The sequence below is a fragment of the Prinia subflava genome, chromosome W (assembly GCF_021018805.1).
Source record: "Prinia subflava isolate CZ2003 ecotype Zambia chromosome W, Cam_Psub_1.2, whole genome shotgun sequence".
Taxonomy (NCBI): domain Eukaryota; kingdom Metazoa; phylum Chordata; class Aves; order Passeriformes; family Cisticolidae; genus Prinia; species Prinia subflava.
In genome coordinates, this window is record NC_086282.1 from 1,460,675 (window position 1) to 1,478,384 (window position 17,710).

At 39.6% G+C, this 17,710-nt stretch overlaps 1 protein-coding gene across 6 annotated transcripts in view; it reads left to right on the forward strand.

The window, feature by feature from the left end:
* The window catches only part of FBXW7 (F-box and WD repeat domain containing 7), a 250,761-nt gene that overhangs the window by 177,963 nt on the left and 55,088 nt on the right, over positions 1 to 17,710 (forward strand). The gene's annotated exons all lie outside the window — the stretch shown is intronic.

Consider the following 17,710-nt stretch of genomic DNA (forward strand, 5'->3'; position numbering starts at 1 on the left):
ATTAAAAATCATTCTGAGAAAGTCTAAGGTCAGCCCCATGAATTCAGAACTTGTGAGGTATTCAGCTTTTGGAAGACCTTTATGGAATATTAATTAACCCAGGTCCATGAAAGTGACAAATTGACTGTTTGCAAAAATGTTAGATACTATCCTGCTGCCCCTACTTTATGATTCATTTCCGTCAGCATCTCCTTATTTGGTTTGAAAAAACGTAGGATTGTATATGCTGTGTTCATGATCAGGGCTGTTGCCAAAACAAATTGAAAAGAACAGGGCATATGCCTTTATTAATATTCAGCTCTTTATTAAAGTGATCAGCTCATTATTAAAGTCATCAGCAGGATAGCAGAGTCCAATCGGAGTTTTCCACGCTGCTGCAGCCATCTGAAGGAGCAGGTGCTGTCCCAGTGGATGCTGAGTCCTTGTTCCCACAGAAACAGCTGGCAGTTCTCTCTGGTCAACCATCAGAAGGCAGAGCAGTGGCAGTCAGCTCTTTGTCCTCCGGGAAAAGTTTCAAGAGTTTCCCATTCTCTGCCTAAGTCAATTCAGCTAGCCAGTTCCCATTGTATCTAAGCTCCTCATAGGTTATGGTGAATCTTCAAACCAGGCCAGGGGGTGCATCTACTTCTTGCTCGGCTAGGGCACTATCTAATTCTCCTCTGACACATCTAGCTTCTTGTCTTGGGGTGCACTTTCTCCAAAAAAACTCTCCCAGGATTCACAGGGGCAGTTTTATTTGCATATAAAAATGCATATGCATTGGTCCTGGTCGAAGCAGAGGTATCCCGGCTGGAAGAGGTAGTTACAGCAAACAATGGCTGGGCCATCAAGGCTGGAGCCGCTCCTTTTTACATTTTAATGAGGTAGAAGAATGCTGCCTTTCCCTTCGGGGCAGCTTCCCTCTGTCTTCAAACTTGCTAGGGTGTGGGGGTTGCAACCAGGAAAAACCCCCATTCTTCCAAAAGGCTGGGTGAAAGCACAAATTGGGAGGAGGGGGGCTGCACTCCCAGAGCTCTTTTAACATGCCAATGAGTGCTCTGCGCTTTCCCCAGGGGGGACTGGGTGACCATCCTCCACGGGGCCAGGACAGGGGCAGCCCAGCCCCTCCCATCCGGGAAGCTTGTTCATGACAAAATGAGTGAACCAACAGTAAAATCCTAGACCTCATGAAAGGAAAAAGAATTTTCCTTTTGGTGTTGTGACTGAACTTTGCATTATGTACATTTATATAAACTTTTGCCAGAAGTCAACCCTTTACATACACATGGAAATTGATTCTCTTGCTAGCAGAATGAGTAGCACTGAACTGGCTGAGGTGATCTGAATAGATAATTGAACAAAGTTTGTGTCTAGAGCCAGTACATCTTCTATTGGCTCTATTGCTGTAGCTGAGAAGAGAGAACAAGCTTTAGGGTCCTGGGACTGCTCTTCCAGGCCTGAAATGGAAGCTGGAAATTATGAGGCTAAGTGCAAGCTGGGAACAGGTGTTCTGCATTTAGACATATAAGTTAATCATTTACTGTCTGAAATACAAGGTAATTGCTATGTGCTCGCACAGCTCTGTGTGGGTCTAGCACATGGCCCTTGTAACAGAATCATCAAATTCCTGGCTTCCTTCTGGAATTCAGTGCATTTTGGCGTTGCTCTGAGCCCCTTAAGATTCCTGGGATGACTAAGCAGTCACCTCGCACAGATGGAGTGCTCTGACAGCTGGTGAAGGATGGAAACACTGGTGGGTTAACATCTCTCAGAGTACCCACACGGTCTCTTATTCTCACAGTCCTAAACCTCCAGGAAAAGCTACAGAATGCTTTACAAAGCATTGAGCCTGGGACAATAAAACCATAGAGTCAATAGAGCTATTGATTTCATTGGATGCTGTAATCTTGGGGTTCTTTCCCCTTGTTTTACCTCTTTCTTTCCCATTGGAGACAAACTGCTCCGTCATTACTAACACTGCCCTTTTTGCTCAGTGAAAACCAGCAAGTCTCAGATGTGTACCTAAAATTTATACCCCACCAGGTATACCCGGAACCTTATCAGCTCAACATTTTGGTCTCCTCCCCTTCCCCCATCCCAGCTGTATTATTTGGGATAGTGAAAGATTCTGCCACTACCCATAAAGCTTCCTTTACTGATAATAAGGAGGTGTGCTGTATTTGTAGATGTTGGTCCTGCAGCACAGCAAACAACTGTACTGTGTAAAGCCCGTGCCTGGCAGTGAGATGAGCTCTTATTCCAGACCAGTTAACAGATGTATATATCATTTAGGCCACATTTTTATGTTCTTGAGAGAAGAAATTGAGATGCTTCTTACCTACTTAATTATTGACCAGAGTTTTATTTCAAGAATAGTTACAAAACATCAAGACATTTTAAAGAACAGCACTGTTCAGCTGCAAAATTCCATCGCTTCTCTATAGTGCGAGCTAACACTTGGAAAATGCGATATGAAGAGTTCTGCTTTGAATGAGTTAGTGGTCACATTCAAAATTACATTGAGAACATTGAAGATTTAAGCACAGATTTATATGAGTTTTGAGTTGCAAGTGAAATGCTGTTCACTGGTCAGCTTCCACATCTGAAGCACATTCACTCTGTGTTTGTCAAGAGTGAAGTGGGGAATTCATTAACTGCAACCTGTTCAAGCTCTTTAAATCAAATATAATTTATTAGTGTTTTTGATGTGTATTGAAGTACAGCAAAAAAAAGTAATGGCCAAAGTAAGACCCTGTTGTGATACCTGCTGCAGCAGGGATAGTTCCCCTCCACCCCCTGAGTTTATAAACACTTTGCTTTCACACATCTCTCTTCAAATGCAATTATACAAAAGTACAAGAAGAGGTTATGAACAGCTGCCATCTTCTGAATCCAGCTGTGCTTCCTGGAAGCTTTATTTGCACACCTCTGCCTCCAGCCCACCTTCCTGCTTTCTCCATCTTTTTCCAGTACAGTCTAGAAGTCTGCCAGAAATTATTTCCTTCCTTCATCTTTGCTGGCAAAAGGATCCTGTAAATGATCTAACTTGCTTCAGGCAAAGTTACTTAAGTTTAAAAGGCTATCAAAAGTGATTTAAGCTACCTGGAAAATGTTTTGCATGGAGGAGATGAAAGAGCAGCAGAGCTCTAAGGTCAGTAACCTTTTGCAGAAAGGTGGTAGAATACCCAAGGGTTAAATGTCTTTAACTGGCCAAGTGAACATGTATCTGTGGTGCATGAAAAGCAGATGTAAGAGCTGCTGTCACTATAAAGGCCCTCCTGCAACTACCTGTGCTAGTATCACTACTTTGATTAAAAATCACATGCTGGAGGTTATAGACAGATGTTCTCTTGGCTAAAATCCATGCCACTGGAAACCTCCATTTCCCCCAGGCAGGTTCCTATTGCCCCTTTGGTGGAAATTGTTATAAATGCCAATACGATATTCCAATTAAAATAATAATTTGGTTTATTAATAAAGATCGAATTACAGAATTTCGATAAACCCACCAACAGCGGAGATACTTGACAGTCTTTTTCCCGGGAAAATGCCAAGGGTGAACCGTGAGATACAGAACCTGGCAGTCTGCTATCTCCCCTACGGTTCACAAATTTGCCCGGTTCGGGGCTTAGTTTTTATACACTTTATTCTGCCCTCGGCAATATTTCCCCATATTTCCCTTTGTTTCCCGGCTAGCTATTCAAATTCAAGGGTGTCTCCAGGCTGGAGAGAGTTCCTTTCTCAGTTCATATGTTAATGTCCATTTTCTATAGATCCTTATGGCTGATGAATGGTCGAGATATGGATGATGGTGCCTGATGATCTGTGAGGGTGTCAGCAGAGGTCTGGATCACTTGGCCACCATATCTTGATGGGTCTCCTCCCGGTACTCCAGGAGGCTGCCGGTTTTCCAGTAAACCTTTTGTCTCTTTCTGAATGGGAGTTTCTAGGGTGGTGCCTGCTTTTTCAACATTTTTAGTTTCACCAACTGCTACAAGGTCTCCTGAAACATAACTTTATACAACACACATTTATACAGTTTTATAGTTTTTCAATTAACCATAAGAACATGAATTAATCATTTCACATTTTTCACAAAATTATGGCCTCACTGGAGCCAGCAGAGCTCCCACACTGGCTGTAGAGCAATCAGCCAGAAAAGCTTAGCCAATTTAAATGGGTGATTTGCACTACTCCAGCTAATTTCACATAAAGTGAATTTATTGTTCCTTTGGTTCTGCTGTGGGGACAGCAGCATCTTCTGTTGGCACAGCTAAACATGGGGGAGCCATGGTACAAATGCTGTGTGGTGTCCAGGTGTGACAAATGGGCAGCTCCTTGAGTAAGGACCCCACTCAGCTCTGTGCCCAACCTTGTGGCTTCAGTTTAGGTTTCCTGTGAGGTGGTTTGATGAGTAGAGATGAACAAAAGACTGTGTGAGTGTATTTCAGAAGTCTCTTTAGCTAAATTAAGAAAGACAACTGTAAATTAATGAGGCATGTTATAAATGCCAGGACAATTTATTACCAAATTCAATAATTTGGTTTATTAAAAATTCAAATCACAAAATTTGGAATCAAATTACAGAATTTTAAGCAATAAAAAACCCCCCACAAACAGCGACACTTACTTGACAGAGTTTCTCCCGGGAAAAAGAGAGCCAAGGGTGACCCATAGACATAGACCCTGGCCGTCTGTGTCTCTAGCTGGGTACACGAATTTGCCATGTTCGAGGCTTGGTTTTTATACTCTTTATTCTGCCTCTGGCAATATTTCCCCATATTTCCCTTTGTTTCTTGGTTAGCTATTCAAACCCAAATCCATCTCCGGTCGGATTGAAAAGAGCTCCCCTCCCAAGTCCATGTGTTAATGTTCAGTTTCTATGGATCCTTATAGCTGATGAATGTTCGAGATATGGGTGATATTGCTTGATGGTCTGTGAAGGTGGCTCCCGAGGTGTGAGTTGCTGATACCGACTCATCTCAACAGGTCCCCTCCCAATACTTGAGAAAGCTGCAAAGTCTTTTGTTCCCTTCTGAATGGAGAAACCTCCTAAAACATAGACTTTTACCTGATATAAATTTATACAGCTTTATAATTTTCCAATTTACCATAAAAACATGAATTAATCATCTCACGTTTTTCACAAGGCAGTTTGTTCTTCCATAGCAGAAAGCACTAGGTATTTTGGAGTCTGTGGATAGGTGGTAACACGGAACTTTATCATCTAAATCTGGATGTTTTTAAGTATGATGTAACTTCAGCATTAATTTGAATTAAGTTCATGTGTAAAACTAATTCAGTGGGAGTATTTGGATGGTAAATAATTAAGCTTTTGCTGTAAAAAGTTAGAGTGCATAGATAAGTTTTTTGTATTAAATACAAAATTATTAAATTCATGGTACAAGTTAGAATTTCCCAGATCTATGATGTCATCTTTGTGGTAGGGAATCTCAAATGACTGGGATTTGTGAAAAGCAAATTACATTTTAAAGTCTGAGAACAACCTCTGAAAACCTTTTGTATGTTTCTACCCTAAATATTTTGAAAAATGTATAGAATTCCTTTGCATTGTAATTTTTATAGGTGTATTGTTTGTATTTTCCACATTATTTAAAACATAATGCATGCAAAAACTAATCTGTTACCTAATGGCTAGTAATAGTTTGGTTCTCAGAACAGAAACACAGGTTTGAATGGACTCAGAGATCTCCAGCTGTCTTTGCCTGTTGCACTGTCTACACATGAGTTTTGTGATAAAGTCTGTGGTAGGAACTAAAGTGCCCATAATAGACACAGTGAAAGCTACAAGAAATTTTCCTTAGAAGCAGATGGAAAGCAGGCACCACTGTGGATGAAATAGAATTAATCTCCATCCAAAACCTCATCCAACTAAAGTTATTTTATAGTGATTTGTTTCAGAAAAGTTCATGATAAAACCTTCAGTAAACTGGAAACAGTGGAGAAATCAGTGTAATGAGCAATCAACATCTGAAGGAACTGACTGGCAATGAGAACACATCAAAGACAGTTTTCAGAGAAAGGATGGAAATTACTGAAACTTCACAGTGTTCATAGATGTGGTTCTGTCTTTGTCATGATAGGGTCCTGGATCTCCTCTACTGGATGCTTCATTGTGTTTGCAACCCGTGGGCAAAACCTAATTGTCAAGTACTGACAACAGAGAATGTCCTCTTGAAGTTTTTTGCTTTTGTGAAAAGATTTTCTGCTTCCCTAGTAAAACACAGGCTTTTAGCTCAGTTTTTCTGTTGGGAATATTTCTGCTTTGTAGGACTTTGCTGACAAGCCTTCAGTGTTGAGTTTTGGACAAATCATCCAAACCAGTGAAGTTATCCAGTTAAAAAAAAAAAAAAAAAAAGACATCAGTTCTTTGTCCCTGGAGCCTGTTTTAACAGCTGTACTTTAAGCTCAAGAGCTCAGTGAAACTTCAAGAGGAAGCATTTTTGATGCTTAATATTAATTAGGAAGCCTTCTCCAAAAAATAAGGCAAATTAAAATAATTAGGAAATTGTTGTGGGGTTGGCCCTTCATGTGTATTGTTGAAACACTAGCATAATGAGGCATAATGACAGGTGTAAATATCATAAGGCAAGATATACCTGCAACAGCATAAAATTCCTGAAGGAAGGTGGTTAGTAGCTTTATTCACCAGACTTGCAGTAATCCACTTTGCTGACATATGCCCTTCTCTAGCTTTACATTGATGCCACTCTCTTCAATTTCACTCATTGAGTCACCAAGTAGCTGTCCATAAGTTTGTTCAAATAAAGTTCTTAGATGTTATCCTGTAAATATATTATGTATAGCTGTGCAGAAGCCACAAGTGCTGTATTTTTATCTTGCTTCAGATCTTGAGCAATCCCTGGAAGTATGTTCAGGTTACAAAGGATCTTATGTAAAAATTTGGAATGGAATTATACAGCATGTTGCTATAAAGTCTCTTCAGGAAGTCTTTTAGCATAATCCCAACCCATCTACCGTCCTCTTACTCTGCATATGACTATTGACTGTTAAAGTCACTTCTGTTGTTGCATCCTACATTTGGTTTTGGGAGGGAAGAAAGTCCTGATTCACATTAGTTTTGGACTCGTATGAATGGAAAGCTGAAGCAAATGGATACATTTTTTCAGTCTGTCATGGTTTCCAGTAAGCGGGATGGATATACAGTGTCAAAGAAGTCAGCCTGAAGACCTACCCTGAAAGAGAAAACCACAGGGAATGAGTTGTTCTCTGAGAATAATGTCAATAAAAGAAGAGAAAATGGCCTTAATTCAAAATAGGAATTGCAAAGAAACATATACCAAATCCCCTCTGAAGACAATATGAGAAATACAAAGATATCCCCCATTTGTGAAATAGACAAATTATTATGATGACTGTCAGCTGCGAATAATAGAAAGCACTTATTCTGGTCCACATGAGTTTAGGCACTGTGTACCAGGAAGAGTGAGAGTACAGCCTCCATTGGCTGCAATGCAGGGAGACAGTGAGGTCTTGAAACTGTGGCTAATAGATTTATTCTGGTTAGCTAAAAACATCATCTGATGAGGAGTTTATAAGTAATAGCCATCATGGGTTCAGCTATTTCCAAGGTAGAAAGATAGTCACCTTCCTCTTGGTGACAGAAATTTCCTGTTGCAGAGTGCGCACTAAATCAGATGAGAAATGTACATCAGACAGCACGGTTTACCAGGAAGAAATTGAATTTTTGGGTGACGCCTAGTCTGTGGCTACCCATCCTCCCTGACTATCGAGATTTCTCCCGATAACTCCGAGGGTCCAGCCAGCGGAGAAATGGCTTAATAAAATAGCGAGACGGCTTCCCAGGATATGCTTTGTAAAATAAAGTTTTAATAACAGGAAAAATAATAAACGTTACAAAATGAAAAGAGATAAGCCGAGCACAGTGTACCAAGCACAGCTACACAGGCTAAGGCACTCCCAAAAAGCCCCGTGTACCCTTATGCAGGCCCTTTAGTACTCGATGGTCTAGGTGGGCTTTTTTGGCTCTTGGCCCAATGAGAGGGACACTAGACTTTGAGGTGCACTTCTAAAGTCCTATCACTGTGTCTGTGCTGGGACTGAGCCAATTACAGCGAGCAGGCTATAGAAAATTCTAGCTTCACTTCCTTATATGGAAACACCTGCTCGGGTACAGAAATGCACGACTACATCTCACCCTGTAAAATCATATTAAAAAAAGAAAAAAAAGAGAAATAGTTACTTTGAAAAAATTCTCACTTTTGTTCATAATTGTGATTGTGTCAATAACTTATTGTTATTTAACAATTTGGTTTATAGTTAAGCTGTAGTTTTATGGATTACAAAATTTTAAATTTGGTACTTTCTTTTTATTAGCCAATCTTTAAAATTAATATGTAGTCTCAAATTACATATGAATTTTATTTTACTTTTTGTTTGGGGAGATTTTTTCAAGTGAACTATATTTTCTTTTTCTTTTGCATAAAGATTTGACAATAACTTTTAACATACAACAACGAACAATTTTGACATGACAATAATAACTTCAAAAATTTTAACAGTGCAACTTTTATAAAACTTAAGTCTCTGCTTCAAACGTATTTCAGTGTCTATAGTGCTGGGCTGTGTCAGAATGCAAAAGTCTTTTTGAAGACACAGTCTGTGGTCACTCTGGGTCCTTTTGCATGCTCTTCTTGAGGTGTGTTCTGCTCTCCTTTCTTCTTTTGTAGTTGTGACTCAACTTCTTTTGCAGGAACTTTCTTAGAGTCTGTACCTGTGGAGACAAACAAAACCTCTCTCCCTGCCATAAAGGACAGGCTCTACAATTTGTCTTGTTTTCAGAATTTTTATGAATATGAGAGATTAAAAAACATATATATAACTTTGTTCAACCTTTCTATAATAGAAAGCACTACACCCTCTCCCATTTTTATCTTTTAAAGAGCATTTTTAGCTGTTTGTGTGCTTTTTAACAATAGATTGGCTTTTGAATGAATTAGTTATAATATGTGGTAGATTTGATATGTTGAAAAACTTCTGTAATTTTAAGAACTGTACATTTAGGAATGAGAAATGTTTACAAGAGATGTTTTAATTGTCTTTTTTGGTCTTTTTCTCCTTTATGTGTTGAGGTAGAACATACTTTAAAAAGTGTGTGGTTAGACAAGTGAATTTGTTTGAATTGTTTAAATGGTTGATATTGCATGATACTTGTTTTTAATTTTGAGGGTTAATTTTTGCTGCTATTGATGGCGTAGTTAGTGTTTGGTAGTTTGGGCATGGTTGCACAATTGTCTTAATTTGACTTTGAGATATATGCGACACTTTTTACAAGAGCTGATGTATTTTGATGTATGGTTAAAAGTTTGCTGTTACCTTGCTATTTGCTATAAAACTTAGGAGTTTAGTGTTTGCTTTAACATGTGACACAATACAGTTGCTGTTGAGAAAAAAGGAAAAAGATTAGTATTTTAATGTGAATTTTACAATTGATTAGAACTTTTTCTTGAGAGGTCTTCGCTCCCTCTACCAAACTTGCAACATAAAAATTTGTAAACATAAAATATGAACTTTGAAAAACATGTAGATAGTTGTTCTTTTTTGGTTTTGAGATATAGTTTTTAGACTTTCTTAAAATCTGATTTTTATTTTTTGGTGTTAGGATTTTACTACATGGTTATGAGATTTTACATTTTCTTGGCTTATTTATAAAACGAATTGTTTTTAGAGGTGTATGAATTTTGAAAGGTTTTCAATTTAATTATAGAGATGAATTTAATAATTTATTTTTTTTTTTTGTAATATTTATATGGGCCATTTTTAAAAACTTTTGAATTTTGAATTAACTATTTCAATTAAAGATATGAGCAAGCAAAATATTTTTGCAGAATCTTTTCCTGTAAAGGAAAAATTATTTAGGAATTCGCTTTTATAATTAGTTTGGAATATAAATTTTTTGGGCAAGTTATTACAATCTTCTTGCTTAATTGACAAAACAGAAAAGAAAAACCTTTTGTTTTGGAATTACTTGGTAGTCTTTTTGAGATCTTAATGAAAAAATTAACTTATAAAGTTCTGGGTTTCTTGTTAAAACTGCAAAATAAAAGAATAGGTCAGGGTTTTAAGGTATTTTGAGCCTGCTGCTTTGGTGGATTCTTGTGGTGGTTTTCATGACAGTCTTCTTTTGGACGAAGTCTACTTTGTATCTTGGCTGCTGGAATTGAACTGTTAGCTGTCTCTGTTCTGTTTTCTTGGAGGGTTTTAGACGATGATAAACTTTCACTGCTTCAGTCTTGCTCTGTCCTTGTTTTTGTTTTGTTTTGGTCTCCTGTCGCCAGAGCCGGGCTGGCTCTGGGGTGCTGGTTTCTTTCCTTATCTTGTGCCAGGGGTCTATGCTGGCTGATGAATCCTCTGAATCATCAGAGAAACTGCAGGACGTGTGGGAAACTTTCTGATTTTTCATCGGAGTTTGTTTACATTTCTCCGGCATGGGCGCCGCCATCTTGGGGAGGGCAAGTTCCGGGATGTCACATCCGGTTCCCACGCTCGTCACAGCCAGGGCGTGCCTGTCCAGGCTGTGGGTGGCAACCCGGGGCGGTGCCCGAGGCTTGGGACTGCCCATGGAGGGGGAGCCTCCCGTGCTGGAGTGGGAGGAGCTGAGCGACACATCAGATGGAGCATGCCGCAGCGTCGGGCTGTACTGAGCCCGCCCACGTGGAGCTACAGTTTCTGCCTCAGAGATGGGGAGAATTCCACGTTTTTCATTGTTCTGTGAGCCCGCGCTTTCAGGGCTTTGTTCAAAACTCGCGCGCTCAAAATTAACGGACCGGGATCGCCCGAATCTCGTACTGGGTGACTGAGGGGGTGGGGAGGGCGGTTGGAATGGAATCTTAGCCTGCTTGGCCACGGCTGGCACAGGTCCCACTCCGGGGGTCTGAGGACGGCTCGGGGGAGGGCTTTGAGCCGCCCCGTGCCTTCTCCTCGGGAGTAAATCAAACCGGTTTTTTCTGGGACTTGGGGCATCAGAACTTGGATTTTTATCTTCATGTCTAAGGTGAGCAGGAGCCTTTTTGCATTTTACTTTCTGGGCTCCTTTTTTATGGTTGCTTTTAGAGGCTTTTCTCAAGGTTTCTCTTTCTGCAGTTTCAAGTGTTTTTTCACTGCTGAGCCTTTCGCCTTCTTCTGTTACAAAGTCTAACACAGTTTTAAAGATGGGTCCTAATTTTAACACAGATTTTTTCTTTGAATTATACAACTTCAATCCTATTTTGTCCCAAAATTCCACTGTTACTGTTTCAGCTGTATTAGTGTCCGGATACTTCTTATAGACCCATTTCACAAGTTTTTTAAGTTCTTTCCTCTCAAACTTATAGTCTTGAATAGTCAGTTTATAATTAAAATAACAAAAGGTGTCTCGCTGTTCTACGGATTGCCGGGTCCCCATTGTCACTCACCAGAATGGCTCTTGTGATCCCCCGGCAGCTCTTGGTTGTCTCCGACTCTCTCAGGTCACTCGGTGATTAGCTGTTCTCCAGCTCTGCTAGACTGCAGCTTCTCTCTTCTAAAGAGTAATCCACCTTGTACCAGAATCGGTGTCCGGCAAAGACCCCCTCTCACCGGTATAGGGGTTCAGTCAAAAGGCTCCCTCTCAGCCTTTTTGACCCAAAAATGTGGTTTTATTTTCACGACCAAAAAAACCACCACGAGCTTGCTTTTAAAAAAACGAAACCAAGAGCAAAATGGCCTAGCTGAACGTGAGGGCTCTCTGTCAGCAAACTTCGACTCAGTTACCCTAATGTAGGGTCCGTGTTCGAAGGCGCCATTTATCGAGATTTCTCCCGATAACTCCGAGGGTCCAGCCAGCGGAGAAATGGCTTAATAAAATAGCGAGACGGCTTCCCAGGATATGCTTTGTAAAATAAAGTTTTAATAACAGGAAAAATAATAAACGTTACAAAATGAAAAGAGATAAGCCGAGCACAGTGTACCAAGCACAGCTACACAGGCTAAGGCACTCCCAAAAAGCCTCGTGTACCCTTATGCAGGCCCTTTAGTACTCGATGGTCTAGGTGGGCTTTTTTGGCTCTTGGCCCAATGAGAGGGACACTAGACTTTGAGGTGCACTTCTAAAGTCCTATCACTGTGTCTGTGCTAGGACTGAGCCAATTACAGCGAGCAGGCTATAGAAAATTCTAGCTTCACTTCCTTATATGGAAACACCTGCTCGGGTACAGAAATGCACGACTACACCTGACAATTCACTCAACAGGCTGCTGGTCAATCTTTTTATGTTGAGGGAATGGGCAAGGGGCAGCAATAAGATTATTATTATTTGGTCTCCCTACTTGTCAGAATGTAAGAGAGAGCTGTTTTACAAAGATGGCAATAATCTAGGTGCAATATGTCATTTTTCAGAGCAGGACTAACCCAGACAACTTCTATTCAGGCTGATGAAGATGGTGGCGAACTAGCTTCATGATTCTGCCTTACCAATCAGATCTCTTATTTCAAAGTTCTTTTCAGTGCCATCAGATTCAAAATGATGATTAACATTTGGACCTGCAAATACTCTTTTACCTACACTTGGGGAATTCAAAAAATTGCTCAATTAATTTGCAGTAAGTTCTTTCAGAAGGGATGTAAGAAGTCAAAGTTCTTCACTCGTGTATTTCTCAACAAAAATCAGGATGGAAGCTTTTGGAAATCTTAATGTGAGCCATGTTTTCGGTTTTCTCTCTGTGAGGACCAGTGCAACAGTAGGACTGCATTTTCAGTCTTTCCAGCACAGCACCAGTTGATTCTCTGTGGGAGTTATCATGTTTGTTATCCATTAAAGCAGACCCCTTAATAGCTCCTATCACTGCCAGGCAAGCTTTAGAAGTTCAGTGTGTCTCTTATGAGACTTTGCATTATACATCTAATTCAGACAAGTATGTCTCACAATCACTATTTCATTGTTTCCAAAGAAAATACAAGAATTATCCTTTCCTCTCTGAGGCCTCAAAGCCCAGCTCATAGGAGAGTTAAATCTCCTGGCAAGAAGGTTGTGGTAAGATTTGCTATTCAGCTCTGCAACAGCCAGTGTGCAAAAGCTGACTAAATACCATTGGATTGGCTGTCAACATTTTGCTGTGCATTCTTGACAGACATCTCTTTGATGTGTTCCCTCTACAAGGGGAACTGCATAGCTTGCATACAATCTTTATGATGCTTTTGGTTGTTGAAACTCTAAGAGTGATTATTTTTTCTACAGTAGGTAGGAAGAACTACTTATGTCAACATCTGTATACAGTAGGATGAGTAAAAAAGGAATGTCTCTTGAGTAACAAGTTTTCACATGTGACATCATTGTAAAAAGAGGGTCTGTCCAAAATACAGAGAGAAATCAATATTACAAGTTTGGTTCTGTTTTGTCTGAAGATATCTGTTATTGGTATCAACCCCATACCTCCGAGGGCTCAGCCTTGCAGAGAAATTGCTCAATAATAGTGAGACGGCATGATCGAGTATGTCTTGAAAAAGCAAAAAGGTTTTAATAAAAGAATGAAAATAATACAAAAACAAATAACAAAGCCGAGCACAGAATAAGGAACAAAGTCCATATCCCTGTTACAGCATCCTGAAAATGCCTCAAGTACCTTTGTTCTTTCACTTATCTACTTAATGACTGAGGAGGCCTTAATTGGCAAACTGCCAGTCACAACAGGGATAACTTTTGAACAGCATCTAGAAAGTCCAACAGGTGTTTCTGTCTTGGCCTTGAGCCAATTATTGTGAGAGAAGCAAGGAAAGTTCTAGCTAAAGTTCCTAATATATCTAAAGGTAAACTGAAACCTCTTTCCTTATACAGAACTGCCCACTCAGATGTGGGGGATGCTTTCCTACAATCTGCTATGAAAACAAAATGGGAGAATTTTAGCCTGCAGGTTAGGATATAGTTAACCTTGACTGTAGAAACTGCCACCAGGTGGGAGTTCCAGAGAGTAGGAAGAATGTGTCTGATGCCAGGTCTGGTTTGCCTGTAACTTCCATCTTCCGTCTGGTGTTGACAGCACCACTTGAGGTAGGAAGGTGGAAGCAGGACCACCCCAGTGGCCTATGGCTTTTTTTTCAATTGGTATTGGACAGACCTCAGAGCTTGGAGGTGTGAGCTTTGGCCCATAAAGGGTGGAAGTTTTGAGGCCAAATCAGAGATTTTGAAGCTTCTTTTCCCAAAAGAGAGGTATTTTTTCCTATTTCAGTTTAAGCAGAATTGAAACCACAGGGAAGAACCCAGTCTGCTGTCTTCTGTCCCCCTTGTAGTGGTGACACATGATGTTGGCCTTTTTTTTTTTTTTTTTGTGAGAGCCAGTATATTTTTAAAATCTTTTTTCTCCAGGAGTGTATTCAAGATCTGAAGCTATATTTTTACGAGCAAAAATGCCTTTTTAATTAAAATGTGAAGTTATAATAATGAATTTCTGGTTGGCAAATAACTGATTTACATCAAGCCCCAACTTAAAACATGGTGCTTGGAGCACCATGAATACAAAATTCTATCCTTTCTTATCCTATGTGTAGGAGGAATCCATCACAATTGCAGATACAATGAAACAGTGGATTTTGACATCTTATTAAAGTTTGGACAGGTAATCACTCTTCAGTGTTCTGTTCAAAGGAGCCTCATCAGAAAATAGCATAAAATTACCATGCACTGATAATGGAGAGAAGCACTGAACTTCAGATTTACACTCTCATTACTGGTTTCATCACATTCTCAGTTCTTTGTTGTGTTGTCTTTATGGCTTCTGGTATTCCGAAGGTAAGGTTCCCATTCATTTTTGGAACTCTAAAAGGACATAAATTATAATGGCTGAATTCTGATATGACATGGGTTAAAAAAAATATAGAAGTTCTTTCCTCTCAATTCTCAAAGCAAAGCTTTTTTATTTTTTCCTACTATTTTCATTTGATTTCTTTTCCAAACATACAAGAAAAGTTAACTGTCTCTGACAGTTGAGGTAGATGTGTTATATTTCTCTGTGGTAAAGTTCTTATATATGTTTTAAATACTGGCAATAAATTCTGGACTCTGATTATAAAGTCACTTTCATTTGTAAAGTCACTTTTGTAATTTCTATCTTGAGGATTTTACATATAAATATCTGTGTAAGTTGCCTTTTTCAAACATTTTGACACAAGAAACTCAGCTAAAATGGAAAGAAAATTGTTTATGGGGAGATAAAGACTATAATTTCAAGAGAAGTCTATCATGTTTAAAGAAAAACATGTTTTTACTGATAAAAGAATTATTAAATAAATCCACTAGGTTCACTAAGTAATAATTTTTCACCTCTTGCAACTTCTGCAACAAACAAAAAAATAGTTTACTATTATGACTTTGCTGAAATAGGTGGAAAAGGAATTTCCCGTTCTGTTTATTTACCAGTGAGCAGAAAAAAAAATCAAGTATTCAAACAGAAGTTTTAAAAAAAAGCCCCAGAAAGAGAGAAGGTTGTTAACCCTTTGTACTGTCTTTGATTTAGTACTTTTTTGCATATTTGAACTCTCCCTCCCAGGATTTTTTCATATTGCAGATTTCTGTGCATGAGTGGATTTCTTAAAGAGCTTGCAGATACAGCCTTTAAAGGTGTCTTTCAGGCCAGTTAGTAGATGGTCTCAACTTCTATAAATAGATTAGGCTTTGTCAAAGTGTTTGGGTTTTTTTTTTTTTTTTTTGAGGAGGGTATTGGGATCTGTGACAGCTTACACTCTTACAGGCAAATCACGTGGATGATAACTATGCCTTCATGATAGCATAGCGACGTTTTCTGGTACAACAAAAAAGTGAGCATTGTTGCTTCTGCCAGGGTACTTTTCACAGAAGTGATGATGTCTTCTGTAGTAGCTTTGCTGATGTAACCCTAAAGTCTTATGATTTGGAAAGTTGTAATTTTACCTGCTATTTCTCTGCTAACCAAACCCCTTACTTGGTTATAGCTAAGGTGAGCAAAGAGCACTTTTGTTGGCAAAGAGTTCAGTCTTACCAAGAAGCTGAAGCAGCTTATAATACTATTTTATCCAGCTGTTTCTGGGTGCTCTGCTCCCATGGCACAACCGGTAGAAGGAATACACTAGTGATCCACAGCCACATGTCTGCAAAATCCAGGAGTTTAATTTACACCGCTGCAGTCACTGATAAACATGTGCTGAATCCTTATAGATTGTTTGCCTAGGTAAGTTCAGGTAAACAACCCTTCTGTTTAAGGGAAATGCCCTTTCAAATCTGCTGGCAATGTTTGTCAAAGTTAAATAAGGCTCTGCCAACCTGGCTTGTTTGGTTGAAGTGGATTAGGCTGGGCTGTTCGTACAAGAGGCAATTTGCAGGTGGGTACAGGGGGCTGCAGAGGAAAGGATGAGTGACAGATGACAGGCAAAGCCTGATACCCACTGGGGCACAGTGGGCACTGCTTCCACTGGTGCACCAGAACTAGGTGTCAGCCTGGGGGGTAGTCACAGTCCTAGGGAGGCTTTGTTGTCATCATTACAGCAGGAGCAAGGGCTCTGTAATAAAATTGTCTTGTGAATTGGTGTGGCGGTACGAGGTCTGTGGAAAGGGGTGAAAGAAATGTGTGATTTGAAGATATTTTAGGTATTTCATCAATGGGTTTGGAGAACACACCCTCATTAATAAAAGTCGGTTATGAAGTTGAAAATATGAGTGCAAACACATGGTATGAATAATATCTGAGCAGAATGATTTCACTGGAAGGCCTTTCTGTCTGGCAAAACCAAAACCACAAAAATACATCAGTAAAAAGTTACTAGAATTTATTTTGCTGATATATAATTTTACACCTGGAGAATGAAAGTGCGGTTTCATTTAGTTGTCCTGACTGATAGTAAGGGAATCATTGTGGAGTGGGCTTCAGAACATGTAATCAAGGGTTTCTGAAAAGTTTATGCTTTATCTGCTAGTAGTATTAAACCTCCTGCTGCTGTTTCTCACTGCTTCTCCAACCTGTCTCATACACTGAGAAAGCAAGGAGCTGTGAATCCAAACCTTCACTTCAAGCAGCTGCTGTTAGCTGTCTGCAAGCTGACCCCATGTATATTTGCTAACATGTAATTCTCAGCAGAACTTAGGCTTCTGGCATATCTATCTTCTGTGTAGTTTACTACAGTTTTCCCCTCACAGTGCTAAGGTGTTGCACAAAGTCACATGTAGCAACACTAGAAACGAAACTCAGGACTCCTTTTATAAACAGAAAAAGATAAATTACACCAAAGACTGGTTTCTTCATCTAACTTGTCTTTTGAACTGAATAATTGAAATGTTTTAGCAATGCTGTTTGTGTATCTATTTATTGAAAACACATATGGAAGAGATGACTTGGCATGTCCCATCTGACAGTAGGGGATTTTAATGTGTGTATGTGTGAATGAGCTGGGACTGCCCGTACTGGAGAAGCTCCTGTAACTGCAACAGTAGATAGCAAACACAATTGAATTTCATGACAGATATCTTGACATCGGATTAAGTAATTTGCCTCTAGAATGTCTCAAAGAAAGCCACTTTTGAAGTCAGATGTGCCACTCTTTGCAGATACTGGATTTGGGAGGTTTTAATGATTAAAACAGCAGTAATATGGGCTTATAAGATATTGGGTCAAATCCTGGCAGTACCATGAGGCCCCAGTGAATTCAGTGCACTTATCCTGTCGATAGGGAATCCAGTGTATTTTGGCTT